Genomic DNA, 14668 nt, shown 5'->3' on the forward strand with positions numbered 1-14668 from the left:
GCTCTCTGAGGATCTCCACCGCTCTCCTCTGAACTCATTCTGGCAGCTCCGTGTCCTTCTTATGCTGGGGCCCCCAGACACGGATGTAGTGCTCCAGGTGGGGTCTCAAGAAATGGACTGGAGGGCCACAATCACCTCCCTTGACCTGCTGCTCTTCACTCCTTTCCATGCAGCCCAGCACGGGGGTGGCTTCCTGGGCTGGCAGCACAGATTGCCGGCTCACGCTGAGCTTCTCCTCCAGCAGCACCTCCAAGTCCTTCTCCTCAGCTCCTGCCCCGCTCAGCTGCCCGTCCCCCGCAAACCCCGTGCTGAGGTGGAGCTCCATCCACTCTCTGCCTCATTGGCAAAGCCATTCAGGAGCCCCGGGGCCAAGGGCAGAGCCCTCCCTGAAGGACACCCCTCATCCCCCGCCTCCACCTGGACGTGGAGCCACTGACCACAACTCCCCGGCTGCGTCCATCTGGCCCATTCCTCCTGGCCCGCACAGCCCACCCCCCAAAGCCAGGCCTCTGCAGTGTGGGGCTCGGGGTGTCGGTGCTGTGGCACTGGGCCTCACGGGGGCTCTGGGCACGTCAGCACTGTCCGACACGGCAGTGTTCTGGGTCGTGGCTTAGACATTGCTAGGAGAGAGCTTTGCCCATTATGGCAAAACTCTATAAAGAGGCTGAGACCACCCAAACCCAGCCGTCCTTCACCTGACTGCAACTTTGGGCTGGGACTTAAGCTGCCTCATGGAACTTGAGATACCATAAAGGTGCCACTATTGTTCAATTACCTCTGGTCTAGGGACAAGGAAACAAGACCAAGGGAAGAGAATGGATCCACAGGAAAGCCAAACTCAGCAGCTCTCCTGAAAATCAGCTTGGGCCGGGCTCGGCCTGGGGGAGGCCACAGCACACCGGCTCATCTGCTGAGGCCACGTTTGCACACACTCCCCCACAAGCAAGAAGGGAGGAGGAGAGTTTTGGGGCTGTGGCGGAAGCTCTGGTCACAGGCAGTGAGCACCCATTCTCCCTCACACAAACTGGCTCAGCTCTTAAAGCCCCGCAGCCCGGGAAGGCCACATGCACGGGACATTCCCGTGAGGGACACCTGAGCAGGTGTCATCATCCATCAAAGAGCCCCAAAGCGCTCCCCAGACTCATTGCTGAGGCTTTGCAGCAGAGCACTGCTCGTGATGCAAAGCGATGCAACAGATGCACAGTCTGTTGCAAGAGACTGTCCCAAACTTGCCCCCGCCAGGGGAGCTACCTGGGCCTTCCCAGCCGGCCCAAGTGAATACGGATCCGCTGGACTCCTTGTTTGTGGGGGACCCTCAGCACCAAGAAGATCTGAGGGAGAGCATCCACGGGACACCATTGGGATCCACGGAGTGTGAAGTTTTCTACTTAATCTGTGTCTGTCACTCTCTTTCTCTCCCCCCACCTCTTTTCTATTTCTATTTCTCCCTCTCTCCCTGTCTCTCATTTAGAGGTAAATAAAAGCCATACTACTGATTTTGGCGTATGGTCTCATTTGCACCCTAATTCGGGCAGAGGCATTTCTGATCATTTTAATAACCGGATCAGGACATGGGGCTAGAAGCCCAGCAGTCCAGGGGCTGCTCCATGCCACTTCCAGTGGGATCAGCTGTTGAAGCGGTGCCGGGCATGGTCCTTTGTGACACAGGCGCCTTGGGTCAGGGCCCTGGGTGATGCGGGGCATTGTGGTGCCCAGAGGCCCTTGTGACACGGCAGAGCCACGCCCTGCAGGGGACAGATAAGGGGCGCAGGGCCCTGCGTTGCCCAGTCCCAGGAGAGCCGCTTGCTCAGGAGGAAGCAGCTGCCGGGATCCCGCTCTGCGTTCCAGGAGATCAGACATGGAGGAGGACAAGGTGAACCCCAACTCCCAGTCCCCCAGCCCCTTGCCCGGCTGGCTGGGAGACGAGGCCCTCAGCGGGCAGTGGCTGGGGGCAGGCGGCGGCCCAGGCCTGCCCCTGTCGGACACTGGGGAGGAGGGGGCCTTTGCCTACATGGATGAGGAGTGGGAACACGACACGGATGAAGAGCTTTCCCAGTATGGAGAAGTTCCCAGCCAGGAGCCTTGCCTGCGGGAAGAAGTGAGAGTCCAAGAGTTTTACCAACAGCAAGAAGAAGTGACCGTCCAGGAAGTTTCCCCGTGCGGAGTTGTGAGACTCCGAGAGTGGCGTCAGTGGGAGGTAGGTGTGAGAGTCCACTGGGGAGATGGCACACAGCAAGAGCTGTACCACAGGGAAGAAAGTGGGACGGTCCAGGAGCTGTACCCACGGGACGAAGAGGATGAGACATACCAGGAGCTGTCCCAGTGGGAAGAAGATCAGGCAGTCCAAGACCTGTCCCAGTGGGAAGGCGAAGGATACCACAGACTGTCTCCTTCGGAAGGAGATGTGCGAGGCCGTCCGCACAGGTACACACGGGAAGGAGACAAGAGGGAGGCGCTGGGCAGCTCTCGGGCTGCCTCTCCTGGCCCGGGGAGTCCCACAGAGGATGAGCCGGCCGCTGCTGCTGCTGGGGCTGGAGCTGCTGAGGAGGTGGAGGAGCCCCCGGAGCCTCTGGCTCCCGAGGTGGGAAAGGCACCAGGTTCTCCTGCTGGCAGTGAGGAGGTGCCATCGGCAGGGACAGAGAGCCCAGGCCCTGCCCCAGCCAGCCCCCGAGGCCGCAGGCAGTCTCTGTGGGACTTTGTGTGGGGCATCACCTGTGAGATCGTGCACAAGGCTTGGCTCGTGATCCAGGCATCTGGCCAGCAGCCAGGGGAACAGAGGGACCTGGAGCAAAGCGCGGCTGCAGAACTGGAAGCAGCAGCTCCAGGACAAAGGGAAGAGAGCCCAATCTCTGCCCCACAGAGCCCCTGCTGCCCCCCCAGCCCCTCGCCCAGCCCGCAGGGAGCCCAGGTGCTCAGTGAGCAGCAGGAGGAGGCAGACAGGGAGTCAGTCCTGGCAGAGGAAGAGAGCAAGGAGGGGGCCTTGACTGGGGAGCTTGAGCATTCTCCGTGCAAAGATGAGCAACACACAGAGCTGTCCCAAGGAGAAATCAACAAATACCAAGAAGGGTTCCAAGGGGAAGCCAGCACTGAGCCAGAGTTTTCCCAGGGAGAATCCAGTAGATCCCGGGAAGGGTCCCAAGGGGAACCCTGCACTGAGCAGGAGCTCTCCCAAGAAGAAGCTGGTAAATACCAGGAAGGGTCCCAAGGGGATGCCTGCACTGAGCAACAGCTACCCCAAAAAGAATACAGGATCTACCAGGAAGGGTCCCAAGGGGAATCCTGCAGTCAGCAGGAGATCTCCCTAGAAGCCGGTAGCTACCACAAGCTCTCCGATTGGGATGAACGCATTGAGGAAGAGCTGTCCCACGGGGATGTCGGTTGCTACCAGGAAGCGTCTGATTGGGAAGAGTCCATGGGCCAAGAGCTTTCTGAAGAGGAAGGCTCCAATGGCCAGGAGGTGTCCCGAGGGAATGGTAAGAGACCCTCCGTGCAGTCCAGCTGGGAAAATGACAGTGACCAAGACCTGGCACAGGACAGCTGGGAACAGAGCACTGGGGACAAGCCCTTGCTGCGGGAGGAGGATGAGTGGGATGAAGTGAGCGTCATTGAGCTCTGGGAAGAAAGCAGAGAGCAAAGACTGGCAGGGTTGGCAGGAGGCGGGCTCCCCTTGCCTGTCCCTCGCGAGGCTTGGGTTGAGCACGAGGCATCTGAGCTCTGTGCCTCGCCTCCCCATCTGGAAGCCCTGGCCCCCGTGGCACACACGGCTTCTCCTGCCTTTGAGGAGCAGGTGCCAGAGGCAGGGACACAGAGCCCGGTGGCTGCCCGGCGCTGCCAGCCCAGGTTCTCAGTTTTCCAGCAGCGAATCCGGACCCTCAGCCAGCAGCGAACCCGGACCCTCAGCCAGCAGCTTGGTCACCCCAAGAAACGTACCTCCATCCTCAGGCGGGCGCTGCACAGCCTGTTCTGCTGCCCCTGCCTGGCGCCAGAGCCCGAGGATTAGGGCCCGCTGCCGGCGCCAGCCCGGGCCCCGCAGGTGGCGGCTGGCCCGCAGCCTGCCCGGCGTCCTCAGGCAGCCTCACGGGCCGCCTTTGCCTGGACATGGCCCTGCAGCCTCAGCAGCCCCCGGCTGCTTTGGAGCACCCCCAGTGGGTGTCCCCAAGACCAAAGATTACCCATGTGGCCAGCCCCAAACCAGCACCCGGGGGGGGACACTCGGTGCCAAGTGGCTCAGCGGTGAAGGCCGGAGACTCATCAGGGTGGGAGGAGACCTTGACAGTCATCCAGTCCCACCATCACCCTGGCACCACCATCACCACCCTGAAACCCTGTCCCCAAGTGCCACATCCAGACGATGCTTGAACGCTTCCAGAAACAGTGACTCCACCACCTCCCGGAGCAACTTCTTCCAATGCCTGACCACTCTGTCAGGGAAAAATTCTTTCTACTATTTCATTGGAACCTCCCATGATGGAATCCAAGACCATTTCCTCTCATCCTGAAAGGGTCACATGCTGATCCTTTGGGATTTTATCCATGAGGAATGGGCACAGACAGGAGGTGTTGCTCCCAGGACTCCACTGCACACAGCATGACTGCACCAAAAAGAATTCTTCCAAAGCAGACAGAAGTTGGGTTTAGAAGGAGAAAGAGCAGCAGTAGTGAAAAAAACCAAAAACACCCCCAAACCCCCCAAAAACATGACCATAAAAACCTACAAAAGGAAAAATAATAGGAATAGGACTAATAATAATAAAAAGAAGATGAAGAAGATGAAGGAAAAGTAGTAGTAAGCAGGAAAAATAATTAAGCATAAGAAGAAAGAAAAAGAAAAAGAACAAAAAATAATAGGAATAGGAAAAAGCATAATAAGAAAAAAGAATAAGAATAAAAATAAGAATAAGAATAAAAATAATTAAAGGACAAAAATAAGAATAAGAATAAGAGTAAGAATAATTCAAGGACTAAGAATAAGAATAAGAATAAGAATAAGAATAAGAATAAGAATAAGAATAAGAATAAGAATAAGGAAAAGAAAAAGGTAAAGGAAAAAAGGAATAAGAATGAGAATGATAAAAAGAATATGAATAGGAAAAGGAATAATAATAATAATAATAAGGAAAAGAAAAAAGCATAAAGAAAAGAATAGGAAAAGGAATAAGAATTAAAACAAGAATAAGACAAAGAAAACAAAGAATAGGAATGAGAATGAGAATGAAAATAAGAAAATAGAATAAGTTGATGTAGAAGAAGAAATAGTAGTACAAGTAAAGAAGAAAAAGTAGAAGGAGAAGAAGTAGAAGGAGAAGAAGAAAAGGAAGAAGAAGACAAAATAGTAGTACTATCAAATTATTATATTATTATTATTTATTATTATTATTATTATTATAACAGTAATGTCAAGTGAAAATACACATCCACACATCCTCTATAGCATCACAGAGGAGATCGTCTAGTTCCAACAGATTCTCTTCTGCTCTCTTTCTCTCTCTCTGCCACCTCTTTCCTATTTCTTTCCATCTCTCTCCCTCACATTTCTTGTTAAATAAAACCCACGTTAATGAAATCTGTATGTTGTCACCATATGGTGTCATTTGTGCTTTCATTTGGGCACAGGCGTCTCTCCCTAAGCCGATCGGAACACATTCTCTGCCCAGCCTGACATCATAGCACAGGTGCTCCAGCTCTCTGAGGATCTCCACCGCTCTCCTCTGAACTCATTCTGGCAGCTCCGTGTCCTTCTTATGCTGGGGCCCCCAGACACGGATGTAGTGCTCCAGGTGGGGTCTCAAGAAATGGACTGGAGGGCCACAATCACCTCCCTTGACCTGCTGCTCTTCACTCCTTTCCATGCAGCCCAGCACGGGGGTGGCTTCCTGGGCTGGCAGCACAGATTGCCGGCTCACGCTGAGCTTCTCCTCCAGCAGCACCTCCAAGTCCTTCTCCTCAGCCCCTGCCCCGCTCAGCTGCCCGTCCCCCGCAAACCCCGTGCTGAGTTGGAGCTCCATCCACTCTCTGCCTCATTGGCAAAGCCATTCAGGAGCCCCGGGGCCAAGGGCAGAGCCCTCCCTGAAGGACACCCCTCATCCCCCGCCTCCACCTGGACGTGGAGCCACTGACCACAACTCCCCGGCTGCGTCCATCTGGCCCATTCCTCCTGGCCCGCACAGCCCACCCCCCAAAGCCAGGCCTCTGCAGTGTGGGGCTCGGGGTGTCGGTGCTGTGGCACTGGGCCTCACGGGGGCTCTGGGCACGTCAGCACTGTCCGACACGGCAGTGTTCTGGGTCGTGGCTTAGACATTGCTAGGAGAGAGCTTTGCCCATTATGGCAAAACTCTATAAAGAGGCTGAGACCACCCAAACCCAGCCGTCCTTCACCTGACTGCAACTTTGGGCTGGGACTTAAGCTGCCTCATGGAACTTGAGATACCATAAAGGTGCCACTATTGTTCAATTACCTCTGGTCTAGGGACAAGGAAACAAGACCAAGGGAAGAGAATGGATCCACAGGAAAGCCAAACTCAGCAGCTCTCCTGAAAATCAGCTTGGGCCGGGCTCGGCCTGGGGGAGGCCACAGCACACCGGCTCATCTGCTGAGGCCACGTTTGCACACACTCCCCCACAAGCAAGAAGGGAGGAGGAGAGTTTTGGGGCTGTGGCGGAAGCTCTGGTCACAGGCAGTGAGCACCCATTCTCCCTCACACAAACTGGCTCAGCTCTTAAAGCCCCGCAGCCCGGGAAGGCCACATGCACGGGACATTCCCGTGAGGGACACCTGAGCAGGTGTCATCATCCATCAAAGAGCCCCAAAGCGCTCCCCAGACTCATTGCTGAGGCTTTGCAGCAGAGCACTGCTCGTGATGCAAAGCGATGCAACAGATGCACAGTCTGTTGCAAGAGACTGTCCCAAACTTGCCCCCGCCAGGGGAGCTACCTGGGCCTTCCCAGCCGGCCCAAGTGAATACGGATCCGCTGGACTCCTTGTTTGTGGGGGACCCTCAGCACCAAGAAGATCTGAGGGAGAGCATCCACGGGACACCATTGGGATCCACGGAGTGTGAAGTTTTCTACTTAATCTGTGTCTGTCACTCTCTTTCTCTCCCCCCACCTCTTTTCTATTTCTATTTCTCCCTCTCTCCCTGTCTCTCATTTAGAGGTAAATAAAAGCCATACTACTGATTTTGGCGTATGGTCTCATTTGCACCCTAATTCGGGCAGAGGCATTTCTGATCATTTTAATAACCGGATCAGGACATGGGGCTAGAAGCCCAGCAGTCCAGGGGCTGCTCCATGCCACTTCCAGTGGGATCAGCTGTTGAAGCGGTGCCGGGCATGGTCCTTTGTGACACAGGCGCCTTGGGTCAGGGCCCTGGGTGATGCGGGGCATTGTGGTGCCCAGAGGCCCTTGTGACACGGCAGAGCCACGCCCTGCAGGGGACAGATAAGGGGCGCAGGGCCCTGCGTTGCCCAGTCCCAGGAGAGCCGCTTGCTCAGGAGGAAGCAGCTGCCGGGATCCCGCTCTGCGTTCCAGGAGATCAGACATGGAGGAGGACAAGGTGAACCCCAACTCCCAGTCCCCCAGCCCCTTGCCCGGCTGGCTGGGAGACGAGGCCCTCAGCGGGCAGTGGCTGGGGGCAGGCGGCGGCCCAGGCCTGCCCCTGTCGGACACTGGGGAGGAGGGGGCCTTTGCCTACATGGATGAGGAGTGGGAACACGACACGGATGAAGAGCTTTCCCAGTATGGAGAAGTTCCCAGCCAGGAGCCTTGCCTGCGGGAAGAAGTGAGAGTCCAAGAGTTTTACCAACAGCAAGAAGAAGTGACCGTCCAGGAAGTTTCCCCGTGCGGAGTTGTGAGACTCCGAGAGTGGCGTCAGTGGGAGGTAGGTGTGAGAGTCCACTGGGGAGATGGCACACAGCAAGAGCTGTACCACAGGGAAGAAAGTGGGACGGTCCAGGAGCTGTACCCACGGGACGAAGAGGATGAGACATACCAGGAGCTGTCCCAGTGGGAAGAAGATCAGGCAGTCCAAGACCTGTCCCAGTGGGAAGGCGAAGGATACCACAGACTGTCTCCTTCGGAAGGAGATGTGCGAGGCCGTCCGCACAGGTACACACGGGAAGGAGACAAGAGGGAGGCGCTGGGCAGCTCTCGGGCTGCCTCTCCTGGCCCGGGGAGTCCCACAGAGGATGAGCCGGCCGCTGCTGCTGCTGGGGCTGGAGCTGCTGAGGAGGTGGAGGAGCCCCCGGAGCCTCTGGCTCCCGAGGTGGGAAAGGCACCAGGTTCTCCTGCTGGCAGTGAGGAGGTGCCATCGGCAGGGACAGAGAGCCCAGGCCCTGCCCCAGCCAGCCCCCGAGGCCGCAGGCAGTCTCTGTGGGACTTTGTGTGGGGCATCACCTGTGAGATCGTGCACAAGGCTTGGCTCGTGATCCAGGCATCTGGCCAGCAGCCAGGGGAACAGAGGGACCTGGAGCAAAGCGCGGCTGCAGAACTGGAAGCAGCAGCTCCAGGACAAAGGGAAGAGAGCCCAATCTCTGCCCCACAGAGCCCCTGCTGCCCCCCCAGCCCCTCGCCCAGCCCGCAGGGAGCCCAGGTGCTCAGTGAGCAGCAGGAGGAGGCAGACAGGGAGTCAGTCCTGGCAGAGGAAGAGAGCAAGGAGGGGGCCTTGACTGGGGAGCTTGAGCATTCTCCGTGCAAAGATGAGCAACACACAGAGCTGTCCCAAGGAGAAATCAACAAATACCAAGAAGGGTTCCAAGGGGAAGCCAGCACTGAGCCAGAGTTTTCCCAGGGAGAATCCAGTAGATCCCGGGAAGGGTCCCAAGGGGAACCCTGCACTGAGCAGGAGCTCTCCCAAGAAGAAGCTGGTAAATACCAGGAAGGGTCCCAAGGGGATGCCTGCACTGAGCAACAGCTACCCCAAAAAGAATACAGGATCTACCAGGAAGGGTCCCAAGGGGAATCCTGCAGTCAGCAGGAGATCTCCCTAGAAGCCGGTAGCTACCACAAGCTCTCCGATTGGGATGAACGCATTGAGGAAGAGCTGTCCCACGGGGATGTCGGTTGCTACCAGGAAGCGTCTGATTGGGAAGAGTCCATGGGCCAAGAGCTTTCTGAAGAGGAAGGCTCCAATGGCCAGGAGGTGTCCCGAGGGAATGGTAAGAGACCCTCCGTGCAGTCCAGCTGGGAAAATGACAGTGACCAAGACCTGGCACAGGACAGCTGGGAACAGAGCACTGGGGACAAGCCCTTGCTGCGGGAGGAGGATGAGTGGGATGAAGTGAGCGTCATTGAGCTCTGGGAAGAAAGCAGAGAGCAAAGACTGGCAGGGTTGGCAGGAGGCGGGCTCCCCTTGCCTGTCCCTCGCGAGGCTTGGGTTGAGCACGAGGCATCTGAGCTCTGTGCCTCGCCTCCCCATCTGGAAGCCCTGGCCCCCGTGGCACACACGGCTTCTCCTGCCTTTGAGGAGCAGGTGCCAGAGGCAGGGACACAGAGCCCGGTGGCTGCCCGGCGCTGCCAGCCCAGGTTCTCAGTTTTCCAGCAGCGAATCCGGACCCTCAGCCAGCAGCGAACCCGGACCCTCAGCCAGCAGCTTGGTCACCCCAAGAAACGTACCTCCATCCTCAGGCGGGCGCTGCACAGCCTGTTCTGCTGCCCCTGCCTGGCGCCAGAGCCCGAGGATTAGGGCCCGCTGCCGGCGCCAGCCCGGGCCCCGCAGGTGGCGGCTGGCCCGCAGCCTGCCCGGCGTCCTCAGGCAGCCTCACGGGCCGCCTTTGCCTGGACATGGCCCTGCAGCCTCAGCAGCCCCCGGCTGCTTTGGAGCACCCCCAGTGGGTGTCCCCAAGACCAAAGATTACCCATGTGGCCAGCCCCAAACCAGCACCCGGGGGGGGACACTCGGTGCCAAGTGGCTCAGCGGTGAAGGCCGGAGACTCATCAGGGTGGGAGGAGACCTTGACAGTCATCCAGTCCCACCATCACCCTGGCACCACCATCACCACCCTGAAACCCTGTCCCCAAGTGCCACATCCAGACGATGCTTGAACGCTTCCAGAAACAGTGACTCCACCACCTCCCGGAGCAACTTCTTCCAATGCCTGACCACTCTGTCAGGGAAAAATTCTTTCTACTATTTCATTGGAACCTCCCATGATGGAATCCAAGACCATTTCCTCTCATCCTGAAAGGGTCACATGCTGATCCTTTGGGATTTTATCCATGAGGAATGGGCACAGACAGGAGGTGTTGCTCCCAGGACTCCACTGCACACAGCATGACTGCACCAAAAAGAATTCTTCCAAAGCAGACAGAAGTTGGGTTTAGAAGGAGAAAGAGCAGCAGTAGTGAAAAAAACCAAAAACACCCCCAAACCCCCCAAAAACATGACCATAAAAACCTACAAAAGGAAAAATAATAGGAATAGGACTAATAATAATAAAAAGAAGATGAAGAAGATGAAGGAAAAGTAGTAGTAAGCAGGAAAAATAATTAAGCATAAGAAGAAAGAAAAAGAAAAAGAACAAAAAATAATAGGAATAGGAAAAAGCATAATAAGAAAAAAGAATAAGAATAAAAATAAGAATAAGAATAAAAATAATTAAAGGACAAAAATAAGAATAAGAATAAGAGTAAGAATAATTCAAGGACTAAGAATAAGAATAAGAATAAGAATAAGAATAAGAATAAGAATAAGAATAAGAATAAGAATAAGGAAAAGAAAAAGGTAAAGGAAAAAAGGAATAAGAATGAGAATGATAAAAAGAATATGAATAGGAAAAGGAATAATAATAATAATAATAAGGAAAAGAAAAAAGCATAAAGAAAAGAATAGGAAAAGGAATAAGAATTAAAACAAGAATAAGACAAAGAAAACAAAGAATAGGAATGAGAATGAGAATGAAAATAAGAAAATAGAATAAGTTGATGTAGAAGAAGAAATAGTAGTACAAGTAAAGAAGAAAAAGTAGAAGGAGAAGAAGTAGAAGGAGAAGAAGAAAAGGAAGAAGAAGACAAAATAGTAGTACTATCAAATTATTATATTATTATTATTTATTATTATTATTATTATTATAACAGTAATGTCAAGTGAAAATACACATCCACACATCCTCTATAGCATCACAGAGGAGATCGTCTAGTTCCAACAGATTCTCTTCTGCTCTCTTTCTCTCTCTCTGCCACCTCTTTCCTATTTCTTTCCATCTCTCTCCCTCACATTTCTTGTTAAATAAAACCCACGTTAATGAAATCTGTATGTTGTCACCATATGGTGTCATTTGTGCTTTCATTTGGGCACAGGCGTCTCTCCCTAAGCCGATCGGAACACATTCTCTGCCCAGCCTGACATCATAGCACAGGTGCTCCAGCTCTCTGAGGATCTCCACCGCTCTCCTCTGAACTCATTCTGGCAGCTCCGTGTCCTTCTTATGCTGGGGCCCCCAGACACGGATGTAGTGCTCCAGGTGGGGTCTCAAGAAATGGACTGGAGGGCCACAATCACCTCCCTTGACCTGCTGCTCTTCACTCCTTTCCATGCAGCCCAGCACGGGGGTGGCTTCCTGGGCTGGCAGCACAGATTGCCGGCTCACGCTGAGCTTCTCCTCCAGCAGCACCTCCAAGTCCTTCTCCTCAGCTCCTGCCCCGCTCAGCTGCCCGTCCCCCGCAAACCCCGTGCTGAGGTGGAGCTCCATCCACTCTCTGCCTCATTGGCAAAGCCATTCAGGAGCCCCGGGGCCAAGGGCAGAGCCCTCCCTGAAGGACACCCCTCATCCCCCGCCTCCACCTGGACGTGGAGCCACTGACCACAACTCCCCGGCTGCGTCCATCTGGCCCATTCCTCCTGGCCCGCACAGCCCACCCCCCAAAGCCAGGCCTCTGCAGTGTGGGGCTCGGGGTGTCGGTGCTGTGGCACTGGGCCTCACGGGGGCTCTGGGCACGTCAGCACTGTCCGACACGGCAGTGTTCTGGGTCGTGGCTTAGACATTGCTAGGAGAGAGCTTTGCCCATTATGGCAAAACTCTATAAAGAGGCTGAGACCACCCAAACCCAGCCGTCCTTCACCTGACTGCAACTTCGGGCTGGGACTTAAGCTGCCTCATGGAACTTGAGATACCATAAAGGTGCCACTATTGTTCAATTACCTCTGGTCTAGGGACAAGGAAACAAGACCAAGGGAAGAGAATGGATCCACAGGAAAGCCAAACTCAGCAGCTCTCCTGAAAATCAGCTTGGGCCGGGCTCGGCCTGGGGGAGGCCACAGCACACCGGCTCATCTGCTGAGGCCACGTTTGCACACACTCCCCCACAAGCAAGAAGGGAGGAGGAGAGTTTTGGGGCTGTGGCGGAAGCTCTGGTCACAGGCAGTGAGCACCCATTCTCCCTCACACAAACTGGCTCAGCTCTTAAAGCCCCGCAGCCCGGGAAGGCCACATGCACGGGACATTCCCGTGAGGGACACCTGAGCAGGTGTCATCATCCATCAAAGAGCCCCAAAGCGCTCCCCAGACTCATTGCTGAGGCTTTGCAGCAGAGCACTGCTCGTGATGCAAAGCGATGCAACAGATGCACAGTCTGTTGCAAGAGACTGTCCCAAACTTGCCCCCGCCAGGGGAGCTACCTGGGCCTTCCCAGCCGGCCCAAGTGAATACGGATCCGCTGGACTCCTTGTTTGTGGGGGACCCTCAGCACCAAGAAGATCTGAGGGAGAGCATCCACGGGACACCATTGGGATCCACGGAGTGTGAAGTTTTCTACTTAATCTGTGTCTGTCACTCTCTTTCTCTCCCCCCACCTCTTTTCTATTTCTATTTCTCCCTCTCTCCCTGTCTCTCATTTAGAGGTAAATAAAAGCCATACTACTGATTTTGGCGTATGGTCTCATTTGCACCCTAATTCGGGCAGAGGCATTTCTGATCATTTTAATAACCGGATCAGGACATGGGGCTAGAAGCCCAGCAGTCCAGGGGCTGCTCCATGCCACTTCCAGTGGGATCAGCTGTTGAAGCGGTGCCGGGCATGGTCCTTTGTGACACAGGCGCCTTGGGTCAGGGCCCTGGGTGATGCGGGGCATTGTGGTGCCCAGAGGCCCTTGTGACACGGCAGAGCCACGCCCTGCAGGGGACAGATAAGGGGCGCAGGGCCCTGCGTTGCCCAGTCCCAGGAGAGCCGCTTGCTCAGGAGGAAGCAGCTGCCGGGATCCCGCTCTGCGTTCCAGGAGATCAGACATGGAGGAGGACAAGGTGAACCCCAACTCCCAGTCCCCCAGCCCCTTGCCCGGCTGGCTGGGAGACGAGGCCCTCAGCGGGCAGTGGCTGGGGGCAGGCGGCGGCCCAGGCCTGCCCCTGTCGGACACTGGGGAGGAGGGGGCCTTTGCCTACATGGATGAGGAGTGGGAACACGACACGGATGAAGAGCTTTCCCAGTATGGAGAAGTTCCCAGCCAGGAGCCTTGCCTGCGGGAAGAAGTGAGAGTCCAAGAGTTTTACCAACAGCAAGAAGAAGTGACCGTCCAGGAAGTTTCCCCGTGCGGAGTTGTGAGACTCCGAGAGTGGCGTCAGTGGGAGGTAGGTGTGAGAGTCCACTGGGGAGATGGCACACAGCAAGAGCTGTACCACAGGGAAGAAAGTGGGACGGTCCAGGAGCTGTACCCACGGGACGAAGAGGATGAGACATACCAGGAGCTGTCCCAGTGGGAAGAAGATCAGGCAGTCCAAGACCTGTCCCAGTGGGAAGGCGAAGGATACCACAGACTGTCTCCTTCGGAAGGAGATGTGCGAGGCCGTCCGCACAGGTACACACGGGAAGGAGACAAGAGGGAGGCGCTGGGCAGCTCTCGGGCTGCCTCTCCTGGCCCGGGGAGTCCCACAGAGGATGAGCCGGCCGCTGCTGCTGCTGGGGCTGGAGCTGCTGAGGAGGTGGAGGAGCCCCCGGAGCCTCTGGCTCCCGAGGTGGGAAAGGCACCAGGTTCTCCTGCTGGCAGTGAGGAGGTGCCATCGGCAGGGACAGAGAGCCCAGGCCCTGCCCCAGCCAGCCCCCGAGGCCGCAGGCAGTCTCTGTGGGACTTTGTGTGGGGCATCACCTGTGAGATCGTGCACAAGGCTTGGCTCGTGATCCAGGCATCTGGCCAGCAGCCAGGGGAACAGAGGGACCTGGAGCAAAGCGCGGCTGCAGAACTGGAAGCAGCAGCTCCAGGACAAAGGGAAGAGAGCCCAATCTCTGCCCCACAGAGCCCCTGCTGCCCCCCCAGCCCCTCGCCCAGCCCGCAGGGAGCCCAGGTGCTCAGTGAGCAGCAGGAGGAGGCAGACAGGGAGTCAGTCCTGGCAGAGGAAGAGAGCAAGGAGGGGGCCTTGACTGGGGAGCTTGAGCATTCTCCGTGCAAAGATGAGCAACACACAGAGCTGTCCCAAGGAGAAATCAACAAATACCAAGAAGGGTTCCAAGGGGAAGCCAGCACTGAGCCAGAGTTTTCCCAGGGAGAATCCAGTAGATCCCGGGAAGGGTCCCAAGGGGAACCCTGCACTGAGCAGGAGCTCTCCCAAGAAGAAGCTGGTAAATACCAGGAAGGGTCCCAAGGGGATGCCTGCACTGAGCAACAGCTACCCCAAAAAGAATACAGGATCTACCAGGAAGGGTCCCAAGGGGAATCCTGCAGTCAGCAGGAGATCTCCCTAGAAG

The sequence above is a fragment of the Corvus hawaiiensis genome, chromosome 5 (assembly GCF_020740725.1).
Source record: "Corvus hawaiiensis isolate bCorHaw1 chromosome 5, bCorHaw1.pri.cur, whole genome shotgun sequence".
Taxonomy (NCBI): domain Eukaryota; kingdom Metazoa; phylum Chordata; class Aves; order Passeriformes; family Corvidae; genus Corvus; species Corvus hawaiiensis.